This window comes from Corticium candelabrum, chromosome 10 (assembly GCF_963422355.1).
Source record: "Corticium candelabrum chromosome 10, ooCorCand1.1, whole genome shotgun sequence".
Classification (NCBI taxonomy): domain Eukaryota; kingdom Metazoa; phylum Porifera; class Homoscleromorpha; order Homosclerophorida; family Plakinidae; genus Corticium; species Corticium candelabrum.
In genome coordinates this window covers 6,880,921-6,902,763 of record NC_085094.1, presented here as the reverse complement: position 1 = coordinate 6,902,763, position 21,843 = coordinate 6,880,921, and the positions used below count along the sequence as shown (strand labels likewise).

Genomic DNA, 21,843 nt, shown 5'->3' with positions numbered 1-21,843 from the left:
CACTCAGATTGTCTGTCATTGTCAAATTTTTGAAATTCAAGACACATGGGACATGGATATCACTGTGTTAACATCCTATATATTTTTAGTGAGTCAGGAAGAATGATTGCCTTTACATTCATGATTGGCTATGTTGATGTGCAGGTTTCAGCTGTTTGTGTTCAACAAGATCCTGTGATTGCAAACATGAATTGGACTGTTCTGGTGAAAGCCCTGTCTGAATGTTGGCAGTTTGTTATTGCTTGTTTGTCCATTGTGGTAGCCACATATGACCCAATGTGAATATTACCCTGTAGTTAGACTAATTTGATTGCATTGGAAGGGTGACACAGTGTAAGCAGACAGATAAGTATGTACATATGCACATACATACCAGACAAATTGTAAATGCTTGAGCCTTCTTTAACTACGCTTCTTGCTTAGTCACATGACTTTTAGAAAGTTTTGTTTCTTATGGCTCATAGCTGACATTACAACTAATTATTTGGTTCTTTTGTTTGTCTGCTGCAAAATTCCTGTCAAACTTTGCTTCGTTGTGATCGTCAACACAAGGACGCCACCTGAAATACATTTGTGCCAGTCTTGTTCACACATGACCAATTCTATACATGGGGTATTACATGTTAGTTGCAGCAAGTCTTTAATCATTTATTGCCACTGTCAACAAATGAAGCAAATTGCATTGTTTAAATTTTGAGTTCGTGTTGTGTCATCTGTAGACTTGTGATTAATTTTGTTATTGAAGTAATGATTACAAGGAATCATCTACTATTAGTTTCATGATAGTTGTATAGTTGTTGAATGAAACATATTGTACTGACTGTCTTGTGTTGTGTTTCCAGTGGATTGCATTTGGAGTAGTTGGAGTTCATGTAGTGTTGAATGTGGAAATGGCACCAGGACTCGGCTAATTAGTCAAGCAGCTACAATGAGTGGTCAGAAGTGTAGAGGATTATTGACTGGGATCTGCGTAGTCACATCTTGTATGATTTCTGTTATAGTGGAAGTCACACTGAATTGTTGCTTATGTGCAATGTTTATGTGATGTAAGCACCAGTTTTTGTATAGACATTGTAAGCCAATAAAGCGATTTCGCCTTAGCAGTTGCAGATAGGTAAGTTCTGTTGTTTATTTCCACCAATTACACTGCTCTGTTACGAAACTCTTTCATGATCGATCATTTTGGTGGATCTGATTGACTTTTTGACCATTATCTCTGGTTGCCACATACGACATAAAGGAAATACTGCTCAGTGATTGGGCCCCACACAAGAGGCAAGGCACATTTCTGCAGTGTGACAGACAAAAAGTCAGCCAGCCCGCCACATAGTTTGCAGATTGAGCTAGACCGGAAGTTCAGTCTTATATGTTTAGAGTATGCTACTTGCCAAGTCTTGGGACTCTTGCAAAGTTCCGTTTCCTATGGCTCATAGCTGAATTAGTTGAAGCTGTGAGCCATAAGAAACAGGACTTTGTAAAAATCATGAGACTTTGGCGAGTAGCGTATGCTAAACATATAGGACTGAACCGACTTCCGGTGTGCGGACTATGGCTTACTGTTTTAATTAATGGGATATGTGGCTGTGACTAGCTGGCTGCCTGACTTTGTCTGTCATGCTGCAGGAATGTACCACGTAGGCTTCCTGTGTAGGGCCTAATCACTGAACAGTATTGCTTTACCATTTTCAGAGACAATGGCCGAACAGCCAATCAGATCTAGCCTCTTCCCCAGACTCTCTCGCACTAGTCTTGTCCGGTACTCATATGGCGATTCTCATATGACGATTCCAAGTGCATACGGGCACTGGACAAGATTAGCATGAGAGAGTCTGGGGACGAGACTCAATCAGATACAAGAAACATTCATGAAAGAGTTTCTTACCAGAACAGTGTAATTTATGTTTGCAATTGCCAGATCTTGTCGGAAGTAAACAACAGAACCTACTTGTCTGCAACTGCTCATGTGAAATCAACCGCTTTCTTGGGTTTGCAATATTTATACGAGAATCTAACAGTACATAACCACGAGCGATTTTATGTCCCATGTGTGATAACTCTCAATACTGTACTTCCACGATTACAGCCTATTTACGGACTTTGTGGTCACTTGAAATGACAGTCCCTATGTGTGATTTTAGATAAATTTTACACGTAGCATGTTTAGAAAGAAAATAGCATGTATATTCGTAATTCTTGCAACAATTAATCATATCGTGTGTGGTGTTTATTGTTGTCAACACTTGTAATTGTTTAGGCCGCCATTGACTGATTGATTTGGTCGTATACATGCAGAGGTACTGTACAAGCGGACCTCCGACTGAAGTGGACTGGTTCGTTTGCACACCACCACCACCCACCACACCACCCCCAAACCCTCCTTAAGTACACATCTGGGAAGTGACAGTGTAAACACAGCTTCAATTAGTAGTTATAGACAATGAGATGTATTTGGTTACTGATTAGGTTAAATTGCGTATAGTGTTGGATTGAGTTTGTATATGTAGGGTACACGACTGTGCCTGCAGAAAATGAGTCATCGTCTGGAGGAGTATCAAACTCAGTAATAATTGCTGTTACACTAAGTGTCATCGTTCTCATGCTAATAATTGTACTTTTCATTTTTCTGAGGTGAAATATTTAAGTTACAAATATTTGTAATATTGAACTTTTACGCTGGTATGTGTGATACAGGAAGAATTACAGGTGCACAAGAAATGAGTTAAAATCTTTGGTGCCTATGAAATATGATAGTGTCATTGCCAATTCTAACGCAACATGTGGAACAAGTGAATGTTTGGAGAAAAGCAATGAGATACAATGACAATTAATAGCTCATATGCTACTACAGGTGAGAATATTGACATGATGTGAAATTGCATACTGTAGAAATTAATTACTACTTGTCAAGGCTTTGTTCATGATGGCATTGTGTTTTGTATAGCTACTTTACTTTTGTTATGTTTATTGAAACATGTGCAAACAACAGACTCTATATCTGATATAATACTGCGATTATCAGGAGTTAGTGAAAGTATATTTAGTATGAGGAGCCTTCACATGTCTAATTGTGAATCTATGTGGGTAGACAATACATGCGCATTAGCCATGATTTACAACCGAGGCAACGGCTGCATGTCTACTTATTATTTAAGGTGCCCTCTCACAAATTCACTCGCACACACAGACCCACCCACACAAACTTGAAATCGTGCCTTTATCCACACCAATTACCATTTGCCGGTTTGAGATAGCTTTCTGTTGAACGACAAAACGATTTTTTGAGCTCTTCCTTGTTGCACGTAACCCAAAATGGGTGGAGCACAGCATTATCGCGATAGCATCCGAACATCTACCATGTAGGAAGCTCTACACCAGCTTATCAGTGTACCAACGCATACATCTGACTTGCAGTTGTTGAATTTCTGTAGAAGAAACACCACTACGGTACCGCATCGTCTGTCGCTAAGTGTAGCCTATTCTTCAATTCTAGCCAGTCCTTATGGGTATCTGTAGAATATTTAATTACCACTCTGCTTACCACCTATAGTACACCGTATAGTGGGCCTTACGTCACACCGAAGTCCCCGGATCAGCCCCAGTAACTACTGCATCTCCCCCTTACGGTAACTAATTATATAAAAGCTAAACTAAAACCAAAAAAAACAACAACAAAAGTTATGAGTCCAGTCTTTCAGGCAACTTCCTCACGCATTGGGAACAGCAAACCCCCACTTCACTGTTGTATTCAGCTCTTGGAGTTTTAGGCAGCTCTGGACTGATTGAGGAGTTTGCTGTCTTTTCAGCCTCTGTCTCCTTGTCTACCTTGTTGTCCAGTTCTGCTCCTTGCTCGATCACTTCGTGTTCTGTTTCGTTGTAGGGTTCTTTTCCCGCGTCTTCCAAATCTGATTCTCTTTCTTCTTCCTTTTGGAGTTGGTCCTGTGTCTTGATGTCTGCTCATCACTGTTCCCTAGTAGTCGGTTGTGAATATGGTTTTGTTGTCATCTCACTAGTTGTCCTGTTGGCAGTCGGCCGCAGAAAGACAGCAGTCCTTGCTGGCTTTCAATTGTAGCTGCTAACCATCTTGGACCTGGTCGAAAATTTTGAATCTAAAGTGCTTGGCCTGCTAAGGAGCTCCTGTCCTTGCTGTGTTGGTCATGCTGGTACTTTTGCTTGGCTTGTTTTGACCCAACCTTGGCTGAGCTAGATCAGGGCGGATGTGGTCCAGCAACGTTTTTGGTCTCTGTTCTAATAGCAATTCCTCGGTGTCACTCTCGTTGTGGTGTGTGGCGTATTTCCGTAGGCCATCAGGAACTTTAGCAGCCTTTCTTCTAATGTTTCTTTTCTTTGTCTTCTTTATTCCCTCCTTAAATGTTTGTACTCCTCTCTCTGCCAGTTCATTGGATGCTGTGTGGTATATAGAGGGTGGTTTTTTTGGTATGAGTGATACCATTAGCCGTGCTAAACAATTCAAACTCTGTACTCGTAAAACAACTGCCATTATCTACTCTGGAATTTCATGTATGACTATTGAGGCTCTAACTTTATCGATAGTGGCTTGGCTAGTGGCTGCGCTGACTATGTGTACATCCATTTGGACATGGCATCGATAATTACTAAAAACATCTTTCCCATGAACGGCCCGGCATCAATATGGAGCCGTGTCCAAGGCTTTTGTGGCCATCCCATGGTTGTAATGGGGCTCTCATTGGTGACTTCTTTGTTTCTTGACATGTTGAGAATGCCTTGGTAATTTGTTCTATGGCTGTGTCTACTCCAGGCCACCATGCACAGGAAACTCCTTGCCAGGGCTTTGGTCTGACAGACTCCTAGATGCCCTTCATGTAGTGTCTCCATGGTGGCCTTGTTCTATTGTTGGGGAGTATCACCACGCGATGTCCCCACAATATGCATCCTTGCTGTAGCGTTACTTCCCCTTGTCTCTGCCACAGAGCCGGCTGTTCTGGAGACTGGGAGTCCTCCTGTCTTCTTGGCGACTGGCATGGCCAACCTGTAGTAGTATCCAGTTTCGTACCTGAGAAACAGGGATCTCAAGATGTTATGTCTGCAATCTGTTTGGCTGTAACTGGTGAAGCATCCAATTGTTGTATGGTAAAATGATTCTCTGGGAATGTCTGGCGGTGTTCTGGTGGGCTCAGTGCATCCGCTTTGCTGTGTGGACCTTTCTCGGAATTGCAGATCATACTGCTATGCTGCCAATTTTAATGTGTAACGCTGCATCTTTGATGTCGTGGCTGGAATACCTTTTTCTGCCTTGAGTAAACCCAACAGTGGTTTGTGATCTGTGAGCAATGTGATGTTCCTCCCGAAAATATACTTGTGGAACTTTTGCATACCAAATACCAGAGCTAACCCTTCTTTGTCAACCTTTTGGTATTTCTTCTTCGTGTCATTCAGTGAGCATGAGGCGAATGCAATTGGGCGTTTGCTCCCATCCTCCATCTTGTATGACAATATGCTTCCCAAACCATATGGTGAGGCATCACAAGCCAACACCAGGTGCTTGACCGCATTATAGTGAGCCAATACTCTCATAGATATCAACTGTTGCTTTGCTTCTTGAAAGGTCTTGCTCTGCTTTAAGTCCATTCCCATTTTGCCCTCGTTGCAAACTAACTGATATGTAAGGGTGCTAAGATGTTGGCAAGATTAGGCATGAATTGGTTATAGTAGTTGATTAAGCCCAGAAATTAAACTTCAGAGTTCTGTCACATCTTTTGGTTCTGGCGCTTCCTTCACCGATTTGACCTTGATGGGATCCGGATGCAGTCCTTGTTCATCAAATGATGTATCCCAAGTAGGTGACTGAGCTGGTCATAAAGGTGCACTTCACCCTCTTTAATTGGAAACCTGTCTCTTTCAGCCTGCTCAGCACGTTATCCAGAACCTGGATATCCTCTTGCTTTGACTGTGTTGCTACTAGAATATCATGAAGGTAGTTATTTGTTGTGGTTCCCTTCAGCACTTCTTCCAATACTCTCTGAAATATACTGTAAATCAACAAAATTTCGTAAGCATCTAACTTTTGTAAATTTTGTAAGGGATCTCAGATTTACTAAAGTTAAATGCTTACTAATTTAGTGCTAATAATCATCACGTATCACGTGTGCCAGACAGACTGACACTTATTTGGTGAGCCTAAGCAATAGCTGATATTTACGTGTAGTGCTGTGGTTTTGACATGTCCGCAAATGGACACCTGGTGAGATACTGCTAGGATGTACACTTAGCAGATACTTTCCCGTGGTGCTGTGGTTTTGATCCTGTTGATTTCATGCTGATGTTCTGCACAGAAAAGTGGCTACGTTCATCAACGCTTACAAAGTTGGCTGCCTATGAAATGGTGAATTTGGACACTTACGAAAGTTTTTTGCTTACGAAATTGTTGATTTACAGTACTTGGAGCTGATGTGATACCGTATGGCAGTCCTCTTGAGGTGTTAATGGTGGTATATTTCCTGGAAGCGTTATTGGTCAGTGCACTTTCTGGCCATTCCATTTTCCAATTTTTTTAGTTTAGTTAAAAATTGAAAGTACATTGTGCACTTCAATTTTTGGACCAATTTTTAACTAAATATTAAAAATTACAAAATTACAAATTGAGTTACTACATATAATCAAATCAAAAATACAAAATTGAAAATGACAGCTGCAATTTCCAGCCAAGTATATTCTATGTAGTCTTCAGTAACAGCACCTGCACTTGATATAAAGCAATTTGGTTGATGGCGCCTACAGTCTCATTCAAGGTGTACACTATATAAGAAAGGGAAAAAGACCAACGTCATGACGCCAATGCCACATCAAATGGGACTATTTTCCACCCTCTTGTGTGCGAATTTCTTGGCCTGTGATCACCACACAGTTTGGAAGTATTGAAGACCATCGCACGACGTCTATCGTTCAAAAGAATTTGACAGTCAGCCAGGCAGTCAGTAACACACATGAACAACTGTCGGTAAAACTCTGGCTATATAACGCCAAAATGATATTGCATAGACTGGCTTTAGATTGTACAGACATGTTTTTCGGATAATGTGTGTTAGATACCCACGTAGGTGGGTTTATATATATATATATATATATAACTGTAATATATATATATATATATATATTAGAGTTATATATATATATGTATATATGTTAGAGTTATTTATATATATATATATATTTATATAAACCCACCTACGTGGGTATCTAACACACATTATCCGAAAAACATGTCTGTAAATCTAAAGCCAGTCTATGCAATATCATTTTGGCGTTATATAGCCAGAGTTTTACCGACAGTGGTTCATGTGTGTTACTGACTTCCTGGCTGACTGTCAAATTCTTTTGAAAGATAGACATCGTGTGATGATCTTCAATACTTCCAAACTGTGTGGTGATTACAGGCCAAGAAATTCGCACACAAGAGGGTGGAAAATAGTCCCATTTGATGTGACATTGGCTTCATGACGTTGGTCTTTTTCCCTTTCTTATATAGTGTACACCTTGAATGAGACTGTAGGTGCCATCAATCAAATTGCTTTATATCAAGTGCAGGTGCTGTCACTGAAGACTACATAGAATATGCTTGGCCGGAAATTGCAGCTGTCATTTTCAATTTTGTATTTTGATTTTCTTATATGTAGTAAGTCAATTTGTAATTTTGTAATTTTTAATATTTACTTAAAATTGGTCCAAAATTGTAAAGCACGATGTACTTTTCAATTTTTAACCAAACTAAATTTAAAAGTGGAATGGTCAAAAGTGCACTGACCGGTATCCAGTGGTACTTGATTATATGCTGGCTTATGTCAAGCTTTGAGAAGTACTTCCCTCCTTAAATGCCAGACGTCCCGGCAATCTCTATGTCTTTTACGCTGGAGTTCAGATGCCATCACAGTAAATGCTCTGTGCTCCACCCATTTTCAGGTTATGTAGAACTAGAAAACGATCAAGAAAGCGCTTTGTCGTTCAGCTATCTCAAGATTGTAAATGGTAAATGTGTGGATAGAGAATCTAACACTCTTGTCATTAGCTTTCTTGAAATATCAAGTACGAGGAGCGAAACTGCCGTGGTGCACAAGAACACAATTTGCATTTCTCTTTATACTTGGAATAAAGAGTGTATGTCATAGAATGTGGTGCAGCGTAAGATGTTCGCTTGCTCTGCTTTGTTATGACACAACTTGAAATCATGTTTGCGTGGGTGTGTCTATGCTTGCATGGGTGTGTCTATGCTTGCATGGGTGAGCACCTTAATAATTATTTGCAGTCAGAGATTTACAGTTCATCACTAATGTAGTATTTTGTTGACAGAACACTACCATAGATCTAATTAGTGGCCATGACAGGTGCCAAATAAGCGGAAGTTAAGGAGTGCATGAGTATTGGCCCTGATGGCTTTAACGATAGTTTATCAGCAGTTGCACATAACTTATGTTTTACGAGAACTTATTGTAATTGGAGGGTCGTGTGTTTCACTTTTGAGGTCCAGAGTAAGATTTATTGACTTGTGCATGTAGGAGTCTTGTCTTGCATATATCACTGAATAACCTAGGACACACTCAAGTCTGGTATTAACCAGAGAGTTACTGTGGATAAGCACATCAGATTTGCTCTTACAGGTGCAGGCAGCAGTGCTGAATCATGTGGATATCTAGAGGTTAGAGCTGTTGCAGCTCAGCAAGACAGGAAGAATGAGGAACTGTTGTATGATAGTATGGATGGTGAATCGGCACTTTGATCTCAATGTAATAAAGGAGAGAACTTTCTGATAATGATTTGTTGCTTTTTTATATGTTTAAAATGCATTTCTTAGTGCTTGCCATGCATGTGTGTTTAGCATGGCAGAATTAAACATTTACAATTTCTAAGCTGGGCATTGTTGTCTAGTGATATTTGATACGTTTGCTGCTACTGACTTTAGAGAACTTGTTCATTTGCCTGTTGGCATGATTGAGTTGGAGTTGACTCAAATGTTCAGTTTACTTTGTCCAACTTGTTGATTGGATATTGATGGTTGTTTATCATTTAATTTATTTGAAATATAGGAACTTATGATTTCATAAATATCAGTACTGTACCAATGCCACTACAGTCGCGTGTCACTTATCCGACCTCCTTGGGAGGATAAGTCAAAATGTTGGATAACTGAAGCTGTTACAAACTCAACTATTGTTCATAGTATACGGCATTTTTCCACACTAGGTATACTGAATGTAGATGTAGATGAATGTAGAATACAGCGAGAAGAAACGCTTGAACTCACTCTCAAACTTGTTTCAAGAAACAACTGACTTATGCACGTGGATCACTCACATGACAAGCTGGGCGTGTCGGATAAGTGAACGTCCGATAAGTGATCATGACACGCGACTGTATTATCTTTCGAAAGTTCCTGTTCCGTATATTTGACACTGGTATGTTACGACTAGTCTCCCGTCGAGTCTTGCCTACACAACATTTTTGTTTAGATAACAAACTTGCCTGGTATTTCCGTCATGCTTCCGTGGAAAGAAATCTTTGCAGTTGGTTTGTTTTTCTAGGGTTAAACTGTTCATGTCCAGTATATATACAACCTTACTACATTGTTGTGTCGGAGTCATGAGTCTGTCTACTCTAGAGTAGGTAGTTTCTGGGCGTGCCAGTACTCTAGTGTTTACCTGGTACCGTACAGTACGCGCGCATCTCCACAAGTACGACACTAAAACACGGACGGACGACAATTTGCAAGCGCGAGATTGCTGCAGTGCTTGCCTTTTTCTAGCCACGGTACACAGTGTAGTGTCACTGTATACCTGCTACCACATGTGGTTTAGACCACAGCAATACCACGATAGTCTCCTGGTAATGGTTCTAGCCTCATTAATTAATTAGAGCAGGCGCTGACTTGGTCTCTCACATTTTGATTTTTGAAATTTTTGTAACCGCAATTATTATAGTAATGAGTAATGTTGCTGATATCAATTGTTTTATTTAACGTGCGTTATCAAACTTTAGCGCGCTTTACAATTTTGGCTTATTAGCGCTTATTACCAGACGCTATATGACCATCCGGGCTTCAAACGCATGCTTAGCTGTCCCGTGTAGCAGTCTATCGTAAGTTGTAAGCGTTCGTCACGGAACAATGAAGGAAGTCTTGCTGCTGTCCGCGACTTGTCTTCTGCTTTTGTGTTTGCACGGCGTGTGCGCAGGTAAGCTGCTATAACTATATCCTACTGTGTGAGGTGAGAGAAAACCTTTCCTGCTCACCTACGTTTACGTGGTCTGCTGCAGAGCTCGTCACAGTTTTAGTTTAGCGTCAACTAGCACTTTGATACACCCGATTATCGTACTCCGAAGTGCTCATGTCGCAGCGGGACCCCCTTTGTGTGCGCATGATGTTCATGGAATAGTAGTCTCTCTGCAGGGAGCTACAAACGTACCGAGGTTACTTATGTTACTGTAGAGCGTCGGTGGTGCCAACGAATTTTTGGCAAGTGCTAATTAATTAATTAAGGTGCGAAGTTTGGAAGTTTGGAGAACGGAGTATGTTGAAAGTGATGTGACAAATGATATATTGATTATCCGGGTGATCATTTGTGATGATCACAATAATAGTACAGTTATGGTTTCTATGATTTCAGCTATGAGCCATATGAAACAGGAAGTTGTAATGGTCACGTGACTTAGCAAATAGCTAGGGTACACTCAGAAGTGCTTACTAGCTTCTGGTCACAACATCTGGTTTGTGTGACTTCTTAGTCCTGCTATCCACGGCCTTTTTGTGAAGGGGGCCCGTGGTTAAACTCTTTAAAAGTACTCTTGGGTGTGTGTTTGGAATGTACCACGCTTTCTGTGGAGCCAGTCACTGAGCAGTACTTTCGTTTGGTTTGCTCACCACAACTGCAGACTATGAATATAAGCCGCTAATAACGTTCATGACAATTTTTACCAGAACAGTTTATTTGGTGTTTGCAATACCTGTCTTTGTCAGAAATAAACAATGAAAACTTGTTTGCAATGCATAAATTAATATATTTGGCCAACGCTAAATCAATAGTGTTTCCTACTCACTGCATTATTCTAGAGGAACTTAACGTGAAAGGAGTAGTTGTTGGCTGGGACAGTGAGAATTTTTTGTACTATATAAACACTAGTCCTGGGGTAGCCAGACTTGCTCCCCATTTGCTGTCTGTCTGGTGGGAGATGGTCTGGTGTGTGTTTTGATGTCGTTCTGCTTCCCATCTAATGATGGGAACTAATCGCTTACTAATAGGCTGTTGATGACAGGTATGTAGGAATGGAGGGATCTAACTACTACACTAGAGCTTCAAACCATCACCACTAGTAAAATACAGTAGAATAAAGAAGGATTTTAAGTAAAATATAGAAACCTAATTTTCTAGGCTGGTATCTAAAGCCTTTAATTAACATTGTCAACAGGCGTGCGTGCAAGTTAAATATTACCAAATCTAGCCAACAGTGACTGTGGAAAATGTCAGTTAGCACTAATTAAAGGACTAAGAAGTGTGGCAATGTTGGAGTCTCAGTCATGGGTGCTTACTTGAGGTCTGGGATAATAATTTGAGCGAGTATGGTAAAAGATCCAGACAAATTGTTTCCTCAGTAGCAGCTTTGGAAGGAGAAAGGTCGAAAGTGTACAGAAACGTTCGATGTCTGACGGTTATTTTGAACACTGAGTCATTGAATAGCCTACATAGTTGTATGCATCCCACGTAGCACAGCTTTTGTTAGTTGAGTGTTGAGTACATGTCATGCTATCAGTGAATGTTAGAGCTATCACTAAACTGGCAACAATGCCTGTAATCATTAGTTCAATTATAATTTTAACAGCAAAGTTTGATGAATGAGTAGTGTTCTATTGACTGTCTTGTGTTGTGTTTCCAGCGGATTGCATTTGGGGTAGTTGGAGTTCATGTAGTGTTGAATGTGGAAATGGAACCAGAACTCGGCAGATTAGTCAAGCAGCTACAATGAGTGGTCAGATGTGTAGAGGACCATCGACTGAGATCTGCATAGTCACATCTTGTATGATTACTGTTATGGTGGAAGCCACACTTGTTGCTTTGTGTGCAATGTTTATGTGATGTAGGTATGGCAACCAATCTATCTGCCTCTCTTGGAGCAACAGTGAAAATGAGTTCAGTCTTCAGTCCTGTGTATGTTGCTGCAAAGGCTATAGATGGCAATCCAAAAGATGTTACTGGACAGACACTTGTTGGTGGGGATTGTGCTGCTACAGCGTTTTCCTTGAATCCTTGGCTTCGAGTTGACTTGCAAAAGGAATATCTTGTGTCACGTGTTAGAATTATCCCTATAGGCAATAGAGGTGAAAATGTGTATGTTCATGTTGGTAACAGCTTAACAAATGATGGGAATGACAACCACGAGTGTGGAAAGGCTCCATATGACGGCGATTCCTCTAATGCTATATGGCGAGATGTTAGCTGCAGCCCACCAGTTTGGGGAAGATACATTAATTTACAGAGAATAGTGACGAATGTCATACTTCATATATGTGAGGTGGCTTTCAACTATGGTTAGATGATGTGGTGTAGGTAGGTGTTGAATGAATAGTAAATGTGTTGTTGTTGTAGAGTTGGAGATTGCTATTCTAGACAATAATATGAATATTGAAGGAAAAAGTGTGACAGTTGATGACAATCAAAATTACTCTAATCCTATTGATTGTGGTGTCAGTCCTGATGTGACCAACTTTAATGCTCTCTTGCAATGGAAACACAGCACAGCCAATGACGTACCATCTTCAAGTGTACAGAATGCTGGTGTATATCAGATGTATGAGAATGGTGTGCAGCGGCTCTACATCAAGTCAGCTAGTGCCTCTGACAGAGGAGTGTATACATGTCAATATACCACAACTGATGGTTCTATAGTGTCAAAGTCGTTTACATTGAATGTTATTGTGGGTAAGACTGCATACATGTGATAATAGTTAACTGGATGCTTTGAGTTTGTTTTGTGGTTTTCAATTGTTCAATAGTATTGTAATGATGGAATGTTTGTCTGTCCATATTATTATGTCTGTCTGTTTTGTTTGTTTGTCTGTGTGTCTGTCTATTTGTTTGTCCATCCGATTGTGGTTGCAATTCTCTGACACCTTTATTCTTATCCGGACCAAACTTCTAGAAACTCATTTGAGCTCCTGCCATGTTTATGCTTTGAGCTAGTCAAAATACAGATAAGAGAATTATGTAAACCAGAGCCATCTATCTGACTGCTGGGTAGGTATTACTACTGTGGTTTGATCTGCTGGGAAATACTGTGTGGTGTTCTTTACGAATGAGTGGAAGTTACTACGTATATAATGGTTTACAACACATGAATTTTGCACAGCTGTAAACTGCTACTCTTAAACTAATTCGATGCAGTTTTTGACTTTGTTAGGCATTGGAATGTTTTCTCTTTGCTATGAACCTTAGATCTACTGTTTATGAACAACACAGTTTCTGGTATTGTATGTACAGTTGTACTCATTGGCACCAGGTACATGTTTACACATCAGGTGTCTCATGGCAATAGACGAGGGGGCGCAGCTTCTAGAGCATGCGCAACCTTGAAGGTAACACGCACCTTTTGCCGATCACACTGCACACAAAGTCAACGTTTCCGGGTCTGCTTCTGAACCGTAGATCATCTTGCCGTTGACTAGGCTTTGTAAGTAAGTTTACTACTTACCATTTCGTGCATCTTGTGAGAGACTTTGCCTGCGTAGAGACGCGTAGGAAACCATTTCTTGAGTACGGCTTCTCGAGGCTAAGAGACTGCTGTTCGAGCTGAAGTCGCCTGATTCACACTCTGAACATATACACGTGGAGTGGAAAGACAGACTACTCATTTCCTAGCGATGGAAGTTTTATCAGGTGAAGATTTGCGGTAGGGGAACCCATTCGGGGTGCGAATGTGACGCACTGTGCGGCTGAATAGGAGTACTTGTTTCCCCCATCTAGCATTCTGGAACCGTGAAACTGTGTATCTTGTCGAACTAGAGTCTGCAAAATTTGTCTTGCCTATTCAACCCTTCATGGAAGGCGGTGAGCTCATGAGCTTACATCACTTGATGTACCTTGGCCTGATTGTTTGTTTGCTATACAGAGTAATAGTTTTGGCTGCTGGTTCAATCCAGCTCCACACTGTATCAAGCACATTTCTCAACACAAAACTTGTAAAACTTGATTTTATCGTTTGGCAGTGTGTTGATCGAGCGATTCCTTGCAACTCCTTTGCAGATACAAGGTCTTACTCGAGAACTCTAATCTTGCTTCCAAGTTCCACTATTTCATTTGCTTGCTGTTCAATTATCCGATGTAAACCATCAGCTTCAGTCTCATTGACATTTTCGACAATCAACATTTTCACTTCTCTAGGGTCACTAGACTATATCCATATCTTGATCAACTGCACCTGCGGATGAGGTAGAACAGCCTCTGCTTTCTGATTTAGAGATTGCAGCTATGAAATAGCTAGTGCGTGTGTGTTGTGTTACTTTAGACATAACTGTTGCTGGGACTTGTAAGCTGGCAGTGCTAATATACAGACTGCAGTGTACGTGTACTGTACTCTGATCCGCGTCAGTACCTATCGAGTGCAAGTTATCACAGTAACATCTTCGACTTGGCCAATCACATATATACAGAAGCAAGCTAGACTGCCCAGAAACAATGCAAAACGTCCTACATGTCAGGTTACCTCAAATGGGTTCCCAAGTGGCATGATTTCACTTGCTAAACTAATCTATCACTAGACAATGAGTAGTCTGTGCTTTTACTCCACGTGTATATGTTCAGAGTGTGAATCAGACGACTTCAGCTTGAACAGCAGTCTCTTACCCTCGAGAAGCCGTACTCAAGAAATGGCTTCCTACGCGTCTCTACACAGGCAAAGTCTCTCACAAGATGCACGAAATGGTAAGTAGTGAACTTACGTACAAAGCCTAGTCAACGGCAATGTTACCCTCGAGGTTGCGCATGCTGTAGAAGCTCCGCTCCCAAATATCGTCTATACTAACTACGCCTAAAAGTGCTTGCACCAAATCTTTGCAATATGGCACTGGTTGTGAGGTCTGCAGGCTAACGATCATTGCAAGAGCACAAGAAGGTTAGCATGCCAGAGTTTACTCACTAGTAACTGAAGATGTGTTTTTACTTTCAATTCCACATTATGGTCCCTCTGGAGAAATTGTTGACTTCTTGCGAAGTGTTACAAATTTAGATGCCATTTTGCTTTCGAATGTGCTACTTGAAATAAATCTATTTAAAATTGTACAAAATGATTATTATGTCATGTGACTACAATCTTATAAATTTGCTCAAATTGTTCGTCATGTCAAATGGTGAAATTCAAGACATGGAACGTGGATATCACTCTGTGTTAGTTAATTCTATATAATTTTAGTGAGTTGGAAAAATGATTGCCTTTACATTGGCCATTGCAGATGTGTAGGTTTCAGTTGTTTGTGTTTAACAAGATCCTGTGATTACAAACATGGATTATACTGTTCTTCGGGGCTCGAAGAATAGGTTGTCAAGTCGTCTTATGACGAGTTAAATTTTACAAGTGACGACTAGCGTTAAAGTCTAGGTCGTCAAATGATGACTATAGCAGACGAATGCTAGTTTGTAATGGCTTTCTCAGTATGCAGGTGGATAGCTGTATTGGACTGAAACATGCGCCGGTTGACGCTTGCATTGGGACATTTGTGGTACAATGACATGTACGCGTAATAAATTATTACGCCAACAAGATACGTGGACAAGCTGCCGATATCCCGGATAAGAACCATTTCAGGATTCCGACAGAGTACAGGCATGAAGTTTATGACCAGGGAGCACGCGAGGAAGCAGAGACAATGGTAAATCCTGTAGGTCGAAATAGGGTAGATATGATTTAATAGCAAGAAACGGGCAGCTTCCGCAATGTGATATGTGGAAGTCTGGTTGAAACCTCGCCTTGTTTTGAGAAAGAGGTGGTATACGTTTAATCTCTAATTTAATTAGCTATCGCTACTGCGAAGATGTCTTAGCTCTGACTAGTGTAACACGTGGTATCCATTGGCTCAGCGGTAGTGTGTTGGATACGCTTGGTTGCATGCCATTGTGAAGTATGGAATACTGCATTGTATGTTTTACGACCTAAAATTTTTGGAAACTCGTCAAACGACGACAACTAGTTGGACCAATTTTTTGTGCCCTGTGTTTTGGTGAAAGGCCTCTCATGAATGTTGGCAGTTTTGTATTGTTTGTTTGTCCATTGTCGTAGCCACATACGACCAAATGTGAATACTGCTCTGTGATTAGGCTTGATCTCATAGGAAGTGTGACACATTTTAAAGCAGACAGATAGACACGTACATATGCACGTCCAGCCTTCTTCAATTATGTTTCTCACTTGGTCACGTGACTTTTAAGAAAGAGTTGTTTTGTACGGCTCATGGCTGACATTACAACTGATTTGTTTTTTTGTTTGTTTACTGCAAAATTTCCAGTCAAGGTCTACTTTGCTGTGATTGTTAACACAAGGATGACACCTCAAATACATCTATGCTAGTCCTGTTTACACTTGGCCAATTCTATACATGTAGTGTCACATGTTGCTTGCAGCAAGAATATAGTTGTTTGCTGTTACTATCAAGAAACAAAGGAAATTGCACTGTTTCAAATAGTTAGATCTCTAACTTCAAGTTTATCTACATAGTCAAAGCATTAAATCATGAGAAAGAAACAGTCATCAGTCTGTGGGTAAATAAAGTGGTGATCATCTACACTTTCTTGTCTTTCTGTCACTGCTGCTTGTTCTTCCAGACAATGCAAAGAAGGTGCACCTTTTGTCATATTAGATAGATATGGTTGCCAGGGACAGTATGGCTTCATATTTGTTTCATGAGGTGTAATCAATGTTGATGATTTCATTGTCCTGTGTTGATGATTTCATTGTCCTGTGTTGATGATTTCATTGTCCTTTTCTTTTAAGATAAGAGATAAGACTGAAGGACATGTGTCCAATGTGTTTTAATTAAGCCTTGGTGTGCTCATATCTGTGCAGTAAGAGATAAGGGTGGTGTGTGTGTGTGTGTGTGTGTGTGTGTGTGTGTGTGTGTGTGTGTGTGTGTGTGTGTGTGTCTGTGTCTGTGTGTCTGTGTGTCTGTGTGTCTGTGTATCTGTGTGTGCGTGTGTATCTGTGTGTGTGTGTGTGTGTGTGTGTGTGTGTGTGTGTGTGTGTGTGTATGTGTGTGTGTGTGTGTGTGTGTGTGTACACGTATGTGCATGTCACTTGTGCAGGTGTGTGTGTGTGCATGTGAATGTAGTTGATTATACATGATATGCATGTATGTGGTACATAGCAACAAGTTCTGAAATTGTCATTTTCAGTTTCTGTATACTGTAAACCAAGATATTTTCGGTGGCGATTTATTTTTGGTATGACTTACGAGGTACTGAAAATATATCTCTACCTAACTTTTGTGTAAGGTGCCAGCAGCAATGTCTGGGAACACGGTATTGTAGTATACGGGACTTTATGCCCTAACTTGGATGAAGAGTGCCTCGAGGCTGCTTGCAGCCCATGCAAGTCAACACACCTCACCATGCGTGCACGCAGTTCAGAGCCGTATTGCCAATACTGTAAACGAATTCTTTTGCTTTTGCTTGTGGCAGTCTCACACATAGAAGCATCAATTTCTGCATTTGCTGAGGCGCATGCCGCCGCATCAGTTCCGTTTTCTCAACGTTGGGGTCTGGAATGATGGCAGTTCTTGGTATTTCGTAACTCACCTCTTAGAGTTGGATTTGCCTTCTCTAGCTATTTCAGAAGGCTTGTGATTCCGCACGCTTGCTAGAGTTGGGCAATTCAACAACACACGCGTGTAATAAAAAATACGTAGTAGCATGCACACTCACTACTAATAACGTCAAACTTGTGATGTCTGCAATTATCTGCTACTAGTAGTACATGAACTGCTGTGCTGTACACACCAGCTGTGCTGCGCACAATTGCGTAATACCTACTTGCTGTCAACTGCTGTGCATCCACACAGGAGTTTCAAGCATTCAACGACTGATGTATCGAAAATTGATCTGTGCTGAAATGGAATATCCAGGAGGTACCGAAATTTTTACGCTACCAAAAATTACTTGGTTTACAGTAGGTATTACATCATTTACTCTTAATTAGCAACATTTTAAAGTAATTTGTTAAACTAGTTTTATGGTATCCGTAGGCACCTTGTGTTGGTGGGTAACACGTTGCAAGAGTTTTCTGACTGTCTACTGAAACACTGCACCCTAGCTAGACAGTACACGTATTTGTTGAAAGTTGAAACCCTGTCATGGAAACATGCAAACTTGTAGTAAAGTACGGGAAGTGTGAATAGTTGACTGTAGGTGGCATTCAGCTCCTGAAGGTGTTTCTGTGTTGTCAAGTACACATAATCCCTAGCTACAATACAAAAGAATGGGGCGACGGAACTTCATGAGGCTTTTTCGTTGCTGTTTGGTCACTTGCACGAGTTGTTCCTATACTGATCTGTAGTTGGACACGGAAACGATTGTTTGAATTAAGTCTTATAATGAAATGTGGTCTTGGGGAGGAGAAATTTGAGGTTCGTGTGTACAGATATCTGTGTGTGTGTATATATATATATATATATATATATATATATATATATATATATATATATATATATATATATACATATACGCCCCTTTCTGTTGTGCGACCCGGATTAGAAGCCTCACTATGCTAGGCAATAATTTTTTTTCATAAAAAGTTAAGTGTTGTGTACTGGTTAGTTTACATAGTAAACGTAGGTTAGCATCAGGAGTAGAAGATTACGTAAAAAGGCTAGCCAAACCTTTGTAATGTTAATAATAGCTAGCGGTTGAACTACAGGTATGTAACTGTGAGAACGTTGCATTGTTTGTTTAGCATTGTTTGGTTAGCATTGTCTAGCTGGTAGCTTCCTTGATATGAGTAAGCGCATTAGTTGTTCAACCCAACGAGCATCGTTCCTCTCTTCCTCAGTCTCCGGAAGAAATTGCCTTGCAATTCGCTTGCTTCTAGAGCAATATCACCTTGTCTCCACTGGCTCCAGATCTGAACGGATCAAACGACTGTCTGCTGCTCTCTTTCGTACTGACGGAGCGACTACAACAACTACAGAACGGGCGGCAGCTTTATCCACGGCGGTGACGATGGAAACACCTACCGTGGTCACGCAAATTGACAGCACATAGCTAGAGACTGTGATCCAGTCAGCAGTACAAGCATCGGTAGCTGCCATGTCTGAAGCTATTCGTCTCATGCTCAGTTGTTCGAGATCCAGGACAGGCTCTTCCCGCCACTCTAGAAGGGAGGGCCGTACCCGCGGAGTCGCAGTTGTGGGAACTGGAGCAACAAACAACGACAACAGCCAAAGCTCTCGCTCATTATCAAGGTTTTGATCACCACACAAGCAACGGTCTAGATCTCCCAGTCGCATTCCTGCACAAGATCAAATCATGTTTTTTCAACCCTTGCACATCTCTAAGCCATGCATGGACGGAAGTTGGATCTAGCGATCAACTGGCATCCTGGATGCTATCTAGGAGGTCAAAAAGGAAGGTACTAGCAGGTGAATATGTTGGCTTTGACACCATACTTACTGAAGTAACGACTAACACGGGTGGGGTCACCGAGGCAATGAAAGCCTCGGTGTCCGGTCCAAAATGCAGACTTGTCTGTGACATCAGCTCGTTGCTTCAGGCTTGGTCTGCATACGTGGCTACAGTCTTACTAGCGGATCCGGTGTGGGGTTACGAACTTATCGGACACCAGTCTATAGTCTATAGTCGCTCAAGCTAGGTCGGAATATTGAACCTCAGCCTGGCTGAAATACGATAGAGCCTTTCATTATTTTGCCAGCAGGACCACTGGCATAAGATGGGACACGATCAACCATCATTTGTGGGCTCAGTGCTTCACAGGTCACGCAGCAATCTCGATCTTCTGCCATACATGCGGCCAAGCCGGTCACATGGCAACAGGCTGTGCACACACTGACCAGTCCTTTTGTCCCCAGGTGAGCAAACGCATCTTCCAGTAACATCTCTAAATCCCTTTGGCAAACCCAAAATCTGCCGTCTCTTCAATGCCGCTACCGAGCTGCTCCTAGCCTGTGCAAATACCGACACAAACGTTTCATCTGCCATGGCGATCACCCTGAGGCCACGTGTTCCCGCAAGGGCATCAATAAACAATCATAAACTGGACATTCCATTTCAGCCTGAGGTTTTTGCAATGTCACTACGCAGTCACCCTGATCATATGTTTGTTGAATCACTGCTGTGGTTGCTGTGTCACGTTTTCAATCTTGGCTATACTGGTGCACGTTAGGTTTGTTTGTCTTCCTACCTAAAGTCCACACTGGAGCACAATTAAGGTCATTGTTTAGCAAGGGCTGGGCTCAATTTAGAATGCGAACGCGGTCACATGGCTGGCCCTTACAACGAACCCCCTCTGCCAACTCTCCAGTGCTGTGTCATAGGTGTTGTTCCAAAGAAAAACGGTAGCTGGAGACTGATTATGCACCTCTTTGCTCTTCGTGGACTTAGTATTAATGACGGCATTGGCCCTGAGGAGTACCACTTGCGGTACAAGAAAATTGATAATACCATTGTCTTCGTGTAACAGACTGGTCAGGGTTTCTGGATGGTGAAGCATGGACTGGAAACATGCCTTTCGTTTGTGCCCTGTCCGCCGAGAGGATTGGGACCTACTGAGAGCTTATTGGGACGGCCAATACTACTTCGACAAGCGCTTGCTCTTCGGTATATGCTCATCACCAGAACTATTTACGCGTTTGAATGGATCCTAGTAAATGATTGCCGCATTAATCGTGTTCTACACTACCTCGATGATTTCTTCTTTGTTGAACCTGACAACTCCACTTGCCATGCATCCATGACACGGGTGAAGGACAAAGTCCATCAGCTGGGCGTACTGATGGAGCCAAGCAAAGAAACAGGCCTGATTACAACCATAACTTTTCTTAGGCATTGAACTCGACTCAGAGGTGCTGGTTGCCACGTTACCTTCTGAAAAACTGAGGGATCTTATGGATGAAATTCCCCGATGTCTGTCACACCATAAGGCGACCAAGTGCGACTTACAATCCATAATTGGTAAGCTTAGTTTTGCATGGTCTTTCCGGCTGGCCAAATTTTTCTACTACGACTCATCGACCTGGCATCCTTCGTCCGATTGAGTCATCACCATGTCTACATTGACAGCAAAACTAGGAAGGATTTCCATGGTGGTATCGCTTTCTACAGTCCTGGAATGGGGTTGCAATGATGCTGGATGTCCATCTCCCTGCCGTCGCAGACATGGAGCTCTACACAGATACATCCGGTTCACACGGTTTTGGCGCTACTGCAGTTGAGCCTGGATCCGGGATGACTGGCAGTTGCGCCAGACGCTTGAATCAGGGAAGTCTATGGCAAGAATTGTTTGCTGTCATCGTTGCCTGTTTGACGTGGGGTAAGCGTTGGTCTGGCAAGCGGGTTTTATTTCACTGTGACAACCAGAGCATAGTCGACTTATGGCAACAAGGCTCATCCCGCTGCCCCAGTCTAATGCACTCGTTCGATGCTTGTTTTTATGGTGGCAAACATTAACTATATTGTCATTAGACATATTCTGGGCGTTTCTAACGTAATTGTTGATGCATTGTCTCGCACACAGATGCCCAAGTTCCATGCATTGACACCTCGGGCAGCACCACGGCCAACTGCACTGCCTGCGGGAGCTATCACCATTGGTCTCCCTGATCAGCAGCCA

At 41.6% G+C, this 21,843-nt stretch overlaps 1 long non-coding RNA gene across 1 annotated transcript; it reads left to right on the top strand.

The window, feature by feature from the left end:
- Nucleotides 1-2,404: 2,404 nt before the first annotated feature.
- LOC134186263 (uncharacterized) lies at nt 2,405-9,050 on the top strand. The gene is made up of 3 exons (XR_009970942.1): nt 2,405-2,628; nt 2,692-2,848; nt 8,631-9,050. It is a non-coding gene; the product is annotated as an uncharacterized LOC134186263 (long non-coding RNA).
- Nucleotides 9,051-21,843: the final 12,793 nt, after the last annotated feature.